This window comes from Wyeomyia smithii, chromosome 3 (assembly GCF_029784165.1).
Source record: "Wyeomyia smithii strain HCP4-BCI-WySm-NY-G18 chromosome 3, ASM2978416v1, whole genome shotgun sequence".
Taxonomy (NCBI): Eukaryota; Metazoa; Arthropoda; class Insecta; order Diptera; family Culicidae; genus Wyeomyia; species Wyeomyia smithii.
Genome location: NC_073696.1, coordinates 190,911,200 through 190,920,238, shown reverse-complemented (window position 1 = coordinate 190,920,238; position 9,039 = coordinate 190,911,200).

Genomic DNA, 9,039 nt, shown 5'->3' with positions numbered 1-9,039 from the left:
CGGCGCTAGTATACAAGTGACGTCTCTTTGTAGTTCTAGCATTTGCTACTTTTCCAGTGGCGGGTAGATGTCGCTAGCTGTATTTTATCTACGTTGGGTGGAATTGTGCGTTGGCATGACGGCCGAAGCGGTTTTCAGTTTCCTGAATCGGTTCTTGGTACCTAGCTTGATGGAAGCATCTGAGAGGTATTAACTTTTTGTTTACAAATCATTAAACGTCTCATGCATGGCTGCGTGCTGTCGATGTCAGTGTACCAAACACAAAGCTGATATATTTAAGGTACCATAATATACCAACCACAATAGACCAATTGGGTTGTTTAGCTATATCAGTTTTTTTTATGTCATCTGAATCATTTTCTAAGCGAAACGTGATTTTCAAAAATTTTCTATCGTTGTCATTCAATTTTTAAATCACGATTTAAAACTGCTCGCAATCTGCTCGAAATCGCCACAATGACAGTATGCCCATATATCAACTGTCATTGTAGCGATTTGTAGCGATTTTTGTTTTGACGTAGGACTACGTCTTTGTTTTCTATACAAGATTACATTTTGTGAAATTGAAAAAGAAACTGGCAAATGTTGCGTCAGAATTCAAACGATTATAGCAAGCGAACGACTTAATGCATCTTAGTCATTTATATGTTGGTGGATAGAAAAAATGTGTAACAATTGTTTGATATAATGTTTAACATTGTTGCTTCACTGCTTAATGGTGAAGTCAAGCTTTCCTATACATTTCCCTCGCTATTGGCTTGCTTTCCGAGCACGGATAACAATAATATGGACGGAATGAATTCCACTGCCTACATATTTTGACTCAACAAAGTGTTTTGGTTTGTTTGTATTTCTCTAAGCTGCGTGGCCACGCCCTTATGGCAAAGATCTACGTTGAACTCGATACAAAAGAATGCGTGCAAAAAATTCAGCTTCAGTCTAGTTTGTCACACAATAGCGAGTAGAGTATAGCTGTTAGAGGTACGCGACATTGAGAAACGAGAGCTGCATACGAGTCAACTTCCAGGCACTGCGGAACATGTTACCTTTATTTTGCATACGGCAGCAACAGTTACCATCGTAAGCTGCAGGATATTTTGCTGGCACAGCTACTGGAGGGCACAGCGGAGAGCAAATTTTATGCGCGGCCAACAAAAATTTTCAATGCTACCGGTGGTGCTGCGATCATCAGCGTTCTGTAGCACATAATTCGAGCTGAAGATTACGGAATCGGTTCTTTTTAGAACTATAGATGCTTGAAAATAAGAGTTATGAGAATTCTCGCAACTACTACTAGGGTAAAATTTTAATGTATTCATGCATCGTTAGTTTTACAATAACGACCATCAAATATAAACAGTAGTGTTGCCTATGAACAGTTTATCGCAGCATATAGTATATACATTTAGTCCTACATCACCATTTCATACAACCCCTAGGGCTATATACCTTGTGGTATTCCATTTGAAAATCGAAGGACAATGATATAAAATTTAAAAAAAAATCACGTTTTGTTCAGAAAATTATACTTATTGAGTAGCGAAACCCCTCTCCTTGGTTGAGGGGCTTGACGGTTTTGCAATTAGTAATATCTGGTTTAAATTCGCGAACTAACATAGTCTTTTCGTTTATGTATTATACAAGATATATCCAGTCTAATAAGGCCAGATGCTAGTTGCAAAACACCTCAAACGTTTTTTGAAAAGACTTTGATGGGCTTTTCGGTTGTAATCAAAATAAGGAAGCAATAAAACTTGACAATGACATACTGCATGACCATTGTAATATGATTTTAAATGTCTATAAGGCTCATTAGATTCTTTCATTGCAACGGCCGTAATACGAAGACGAAGTTGAATGTTAATGACAATGATTGGGTGAAATGTTTGAGTCATTTAACACTTTGATGAAAGGTCAGATTGATTGATATCGTCTTTTACGGATTAAGCAGTTTTAATTGACTATTGTGACAACTAAGACATGCTTTCTACTGAGGTGCCGAGAGGGCTCAGTAAAGGAATTTGGGATAGTAAACGAAACATTGCGTTACCAATTTTTTAAAGTCAACGCTCAACCAGTAGTTAGATAAATGCGCAGTAAGACTTATTTACATTAATTATCTTTGTTCAAATCAAATTATTAATCCAATTTTCTTTTTTTCAAATGCGAGAATTAGAACAAATGAAGAATCAAGCAATTACCCTGAGGAATACAATCAATCAAAGGGCAATAAAAAAATGATTACAGGTAACAAACATAAAACAGGGTAGGTAAAAGATTGAAACACAGCAGGTATATAAAAAAGCAAATAAGGTTATTATTGTTATTACTATTCATCAAACGTTTCATCTGACAAGAGTTTCAATGAATAAAAATATTTAAATATATGTGCGGTTGGGAGGGGCTGCCTTGGGAGACTCTGGACGCAGACCGGCATTCGTGACAAATATTACATAGCTAACATATATTACAAATGGACGAAATTTTTTAACATCAACCACAGATACATCTATTCTTATTTTTTCTTTTCATGCAACTTTCTGCAACTACTATCACTGTTCCCTTCGACTGTCTCCTATATTCAACCTAGTCTTACTATACGGCATTCCAACGCAGGATTTATTTGACCTCTCGGGTTACTTTGCTGCGATGCCAAATCTAAATATCTCCTCTGGTACAGCATGGAAAGTGTTTAAACACTGGAGACTTGGCCCTGCGGCCCCCTTTTGCACCCAAAAATGAAATGAAAATGAAACATGAAATCCGTGAGTAGCTAAACAACCCAATTACAATTTACGAGACGTTTCTGAATCTCTGAATCACTAGATCAACTACGAAAACAATGATGCATAAATTTCGGTTTTAAAAGAAAAATTTCAACGTAATTTTTGAAATAAATATTTTTGAAAGATAATTTATTTATGTTCTATTTTTTACTTTGGTATAATTCCAGTCTAATTTAGTTGTAATTGTGTTAACTTTTTTGGCTTTGGTGATTGAGGCGTTTTCACGAAAGCTCTCACCTTATCTAAAGCCTCCATACGAATATTTCCACCAACGTTGCTCAACCATAAATCTGGAATTAAAATACTGCATAGTTTATTTTTAATCAACAAGTAAATAAGAACTTTGACAAAAATATTTCCCTCCTTCTTTTTCTCATGCAAGAACCAAACAACTATCAGCACCTTTATAATCGCGAATTAGCGTTTAAAAGGGACATTTATTTTATATTTACATTTTAATCCCTATGTAGCCGGACGTCCTGAGAGACGTACGTCACATCAAAAAAATCCTCGTCAAAAAAGTTCGTCGTTTGTAGACAGTAGTTTAAGATAAAGAGATCACATAGTACTACTCGATTGAACCAAGGCATAATTCCTGTTCCCTATCATATTTTCGATTTTTTCCGCCGGTTAACAGATTATTTATTGTGTGCACAAAAAAAAAACAGATTATTTGGTTTTTTATTGTGCTAACGTCATTCCTTGATATTTTGTCCAACAACTCTTCTCAGTATCTCATTGCAGTTAGATAACAATTTTGATCCTTTGTTAGCCCGGCTCCTGTAATAGTTTAGTTGTTAGCATTTTTATATTAAATTTTAGACAGATGAATATTTTATCTTCCCTGAGTCAATATCAATACTGCTGACAACGAAAACATTTCTTTCCATTCCTTTTCCTCCTTCAAAACCCAGAAAAAAACAGCAGCGGATAAGTTTTAAGTAGACAGCTTTTTTGGTCTTCTTGGAGCATCGATTTCCTACGTGTTAGATTGCTCTCCGTATCAGATTCGTTATGTAGCCGCGTGTGGGTTGTACGAAAGTAGCAGAGAATGGGTTTATAAATTATTCACACAAATCTTAGCTCAGGGTAAGAATACAGCTGCTAGATATTTGGATAAAGAGGCATCAGATGGTTGCTCGTTGATTTTGAAAAAAAAAAAATCAAATCAAATGCTGCACAACGTATTCTACCGTTTTGGTATGAACAAAATAAAAACATTTTTTTCTTTTCGACTATATCTTTTTATGCGAGCAAGAACTGTATGTTCTTTCAGGGTAATTTTCCGTCAAAGCGGTTATATTTTTGATATACGTATAGCTATTTCGGGTAAATGTTGCGTAAAAAGAAATTGTCGGTTGGATATTAAGCGGAGTAAACGAGGGTAGTTGAATAAATAATCGTATAATTTGTAAGCCTCTTGTAATCATAATGGAGCCGTTCGTTAGAATTATACACGCAAAAGTTGGATGGTGCGAAACCAGTATATAATTGTGCGTTCTTAGCGCAATTGTTGATGTAATTCGGAACCAGTACAATGATTGCGTGTTGGGCATAACGCAATTAATGCTCTAGCGTTTCTTGAATGTATTTGGCAGCTCCAAACTACTACACCCAAACAGTTTCAACTGGTATCAAGCAGCGTTGCAAAGCGAGCGAGAAGCAAAACCTTTCTCCTCCTTTCTGCTTGAGGACGAGACATATGCTACGCTTTTCAAGTCTTTTGCACACACGCTTTCGAGATACGTTTTCTTCTTCATGCATTCCTCTGAATAGCAGCAAGAACGCACCGACAGTATGAGTGAGAGACTAAAAACACTGGTATCAAGTATGTACAGCACGGATGTCTCGCTCATTTCGTGAAGCAACGAGATATCGCCTTTCGCGTCGCATAGTCTTGTCGCACATACATGGAAATTCTACAAGCGAGAGGAAATTTCGCTCGTCGCTTGAGAAAAAAGCGCGTGCAGTCACTAATACACTCGACGTGAGAAATAAAGTGTCGGTGTATGATACATATTCTGATTTCATTTTATGTCAATGTATTCGCAGTACAACTGTTGCGTTATGCGTTTCACACATTTATTGTGCGATTTCTGTGCAACATTTGTGCGAATCGGGAAGACACAATGATTGTACAAGACTTCAACTTTTGCGTGTATGAATGTTGCATTACAGATAGGTTTGAAATTAGTTTATTTGACACGGCACGATCGTTTTCTGTTTTACTAAGCCAAGTACAACTCGTATTAATTCTACGTTAGCAGGGAAAAGAGGGAGGCCTTTTTTTATTCTCGCGGCCGACTACGAGCTAGTGGGGATTTAAGGTGAGAGGAGGGGAGATACAATTCTTGCTTAAAACTAATTAAGATATACGATCTATTTGTGTTTCGACTGGTGTTCTTTTTTGTTTTTTAAACATAGATTTAGGCTCTTCGTGTTCGTATCTCCAGCGTCGTATACGGGTATTCTGACAAATAGACAAAAGAATATTAAATTTTAATGTCAGCGTTTTTCAGAAAGCAGTATAGCTGTGTCATGTACTGGAGATCACCGCTTCCCAGAATGTCTCTAACGGGTACGTTCGGTTGTTTTCCTCGGGCCCGAAGGGAATCTATAAGCTCAGACCTAACACCACAGTATTCGGTACACGACCAAACAACATGCTCGATGTCATGGTAGTCATCGCCACAAACGCAGTGATTACTGTGTACAAGCCCTATACGAAAGAGATGCGTGTTTAACGTATAGTGATTGGACATAAGTGTGGACATCACGCGAATGAAGTCCCGACCTACATCCAACCCATGAACCATGCTTTCGTCGATACCTTAGGAAAAATGGAATGTAGCCACCGTCCCAGTTCATCTGAGTTCCATGATGATTGCCAACTGTTGAGTGTTCTCTGACGCAAAATGCAATAAAATTCATCATAAGCAATTGGTCTTTCATAAATATCGCCATCAATAGCACCCACCTTAGCTAAAGAGTCAGCCTTTTCATTACCCGGAATCGAGCAATGAGAAGGGACCCACGCTAAGGTAACCCGGTAATTTTTATCTGTTAAAGCACTTAAAAACCGCCGTATTTTCCCCAGGAAATACGGGCTGTGCTTCACAGGCTTCATCGATCGCAGAGCCTCAATGGCACTGAGACTATCTGTGAAGATGAAGTAGTGGTCTATGGGTAGGGTTTCGATGATTCCAAGAGAGTACTGAATAGCAGCAAGTTCTGCGACGTACACGGAAGCAGGAGCATCGAGTTTGTAGGAGGCGGTAAAATTTTCGTGGAAAACACCGAAGCCAGTGGACTCATCTAGATTAGATCCGTCAGTGTAAAACCTTTTATCATAACTAACATGTTTATACTTATTGGAAATTTTTTTAGGGATCTCTTGGGGTCGCAATTGATCCGGGATACCAGAAATGTCTTGTTTCATGGTGGTGTCGAAGAATATAGCATTATTAGAAGTATCTAAAAGTGCGACATTGGAGGAATCGTATGAAGAAGGATTAATATCTTTAGCCATATAGTCAAAATATAAAGTCATAAATCTGGATTGAGATTGAAGGTCGACCAACCTCTCGAAATTTTCAATTACTAATGGGTTCATGACTGTGAATTGAATTAGCAACCGGTAAGAGAGATTCCGAAAACGATGTTTCAACGGAAGAATACCCGCTAACACTTCAAGACTCATCGTATGGGTCGACTGCATGCAACCCAAGGCAAAACGCAAACAACGATATTGTATTCTATCTAATTTTATAATGTGCGTGTTCGCGGCGGAGCGAAAGCAGAAACAGCCGTACTCAAGAACTGACAATATCGTTGTTTGGTATAACCTTAGAAGGTCTCCTGGGTGAGCACCCCACCAAGTTCCGGTAATCGTACGAAGAAAATTAATCCTCTGTTGGCATTTTTGTGTCAGATACCTAATATGACAAGCCCAGGTGCATTTAGAGTCGAACCAGACCCCGAGATATTTAGCGACAAAACCTGAGAGATCGTTTTACCCGTTAGTAGGAGCTGCAGCTGAGCTGGGTTATGCTTCCTAGAAAAAACGACCAGCTCAGTTTTCTCCGGAGAGAATTCGATACCCGGCTTAAGAGCCCATTCAGACAAATTGTCTAAGGTATCTTGCAATGGTCCTTGCAGATCGCTAGCCTCGCTACCAGTAATGGATACAACGCTATCGTCTGCAAGTTGCCTTAGCGTGCATGAATTTGCAAGACATTCATCGATGTCATTGACGTAAAAATTATATAAGAGAGGACTTAAACATGAGCCCTGGGGAAGGCCCATGTAACTAATTCGGGAAGTTGTCGAATCGCCATGTGAGAAATACATATGCTTTTCTGACAACAAATTGAGCAAAAAGTTATTCAAATTTGGTGAAAGTCCCTGCGAATGGAGTTTCGCGCATAAAACTTCTACAGAGACAGAGTCAAAAGCCCCCTTAATATCCAAGAACGCAGAAGCCATTTGCTCTTTTCGAGCAAATGCGAGTTGAATTTCAGTAGAAAGCAACGCTAGGCAATCGTTCGTCCCTTTGCCTCGGCGAAAGCCAAATTGAGTATCTGAAAGTAAACCGTTTGTTTCGACCCATTTGTCTAACCGTAAGAGGATCATTTTCTCCATTAATTTCCGAAGGCAAGAGAGCATCGCAATCGGCCTATATGAATTGTGATCAGAGTCAGGTTTCCCGGGTTTCCGAATAGCAATGACTTTGACCTCCAGTCCAGTCAGGCGGAACAATATTTAGCTCAAGAAACTTGTTGAACAAATTCAAAAAGCGTCTTTTTGCAGAGTCGGGTAGATTCTTCAACAGGTTGAATTTTATTCTATCTAACCCTGGAGCCTTATTGTTGCACGACAGGAGAGCCATTGAAAATTCCAACATCGAAAATGGAGGCTCTTCCGTAGTTACTATAAGCGCGTCGCGAAAGGTTTTCTGTTCCGGTACAGAGTCCGGACAGACCTTTTTGGCAAAATGGAGTATCCAGCGATCTGAATACTCCTCACTTTCATTCGAAACGTCACGGTTCCGCATGCGCCTGGCGGTATCCCAAAGAGTGCTCATCGCTGTTTCCCTCGACAACGTGTTTAAAAACCGCCGCCAGTTCCCGCGTTTTTTCGCCTTTACTAAGCTCTTCATCTGCCTGCCCAGTGCCTCGTACTTTCGAAGTAGGTTGACAGTGCCGTACTCCCGGTAGCCCTTATACGCCGCGGACCTTCGCGCGTACAGCTCAGAGCACTCTTTGTCCCACCATTTGTTGGGAGGGCGCTGTCTAATCGTTACCCCGGGTATCGGTTTCGTCTGAGCTTGAGTCGCGGCGTCGATTATCAAGCCAGCTAAGAACGCGTATTCTTCCTCCGGAGGAAGTTCCTCGTGAGTCTCGATAGATTCCGCTATAATAGACTCATAACGCTTCCAATCAATATTACGTGTAAGGTCGTAGGAAATATTGATTGGGTTCGGGGGAGTTGAACCATTAGCAATTGATATAACGATTGGAAGATGATCACTACCGTGGGGATCGTTGATTACTTTCCACTGGCAATCTAACGCTAGTGATGTCGAGCAGAGGGATAGGTCAAGCACGCTTCCACGTGCTGGAGGATTAGGTACACGTGTCGCTTCCCCAGTATTCAAAAGTGTCATATTGAAGTCGTCGATCAAGTTACAAATTAAAGAAGATCGGTTGTCGTCGTACAGCGACCCCCATAGCGAACAGTGAGAGTTAAAATCTCCCAAAATCAAAAAAGGTGCGGGAAGCAATTCTGCTATATCAAGGAGTTGCTTCTGTTCAATCCGCGTGGATGGGGGAATATATAACGAAACAAGGCAAAGGTCTTTTCCATTCATATCGTTTGAATGGCAACAACTTCAATATTCGAGATCGAGGGGAGGTCGATTCTGAAAAAAGAATAGCACTTTTTAATCCCTAAAAGTACCCCTCCACCGTGTGAGTCTCGATCTCGACGAATTATGTTAAAATCGTGGAAATTAAGTTGGTCATTTGAATTGAGAAAAGTTTCACAGAGCGCCAACGCATCACAATTGTATGTGTTTATCAAATGTGAAAATAAATCAAATTTGGGGATGATACTTCTGCAGTTCCACTGTAACACAGTGACAAATTCCTAACCTCTTTCGACGTATTAGTCATCGAAAGATACGATAGCTGAAATGAGGGGCCAAGTTGCTGTGAGTTGCTTCAAAAAGGTTTTCACTGTAGGGAGAAGGGCA